This window comes from Bactrocera tryoni, unplaced genomic scaffold (genome assembly GCF_016617805.1).
Source record: "Bactrocera tryoni isolate S06 unplaced genomic scaffold, CSIRO_BtryS06_freeze2 scaffold_25, whole genome shotgun sequence".
Taxonomy (NCBI): Eukaryota; Metazoa; Arthropoda; class Insecta; order Diptera; family Tephritidae; genus Bactrocera; species Bactrocera tryoni.
In genome coordinates, this window is record NW_024395977.1 from 19,876,626 (window position 1) to 19,877,416 (window position 791).

The following is a 791-nucleotide window of genomic DNA, read 5'->3' on the forward strand; positions in this document are numbered from 1 at the left end:
ACATTCTTCACATCAACACGCTAATCAGGAAAAAAAGGCATCACTGATCCTCACCACGTCAAACTGTTTTTGTTTCTTTTTTCACTTTGTACCAAAGGGAAGGTGAAGCTGTGCCGGCACTTGTTCTGTACAGTCCGAAAAAGCACTTACGCCGACATACACGCGCACCAGTCCGTTAAAGCACTTACACCGATATACGCGCACACCGGTCCGTTAGCGAAAACCTCAGTACAAAAAATTGAACGTGAATCTCAAGAAGAAGAAAAATATTCTAAAGCGTTCCTCGGTTCATTGCTCTAACGGGAAGAAAGCGAAAGAGCGCTCCTCTGTTCTGTGTTCTAACGGGAAGAAATCGAAAGCAAAAGAAACAAAAGCATGAGGTAACTTCCACTTCGCCCGGAAAAATTCTCGGTAAGCGCTCCCTAATTATTGGTGAACAAAGTAAATAGCAATTAATAGATTAGTAGTATGAATGCAGTATTGAGGTAAGTACTTTATATAATAGATTTTCTTAATTTAATTTTTATAATTAAATATTTTACAATTCACTTTATTCTTGTTTTAGGTACAAATATGTCGCTTGACGCAACACCGGCCACCTTGACATTACAAATTCCTTCAATTTCCAGTGGAAGCTCGGCCAGTTAATGGATGAGACGCTTAATTGTGCTCGTCTAGGTTGCTACGTCTGCTAGTACCCACTGCTGCGGCGGCACGTTGTACTCGTGGATGAGAACGAGGTCGTTGAGCTGCATATTGCGTTTGGGGTGTAGCCACTTGTTGCGCTCCTG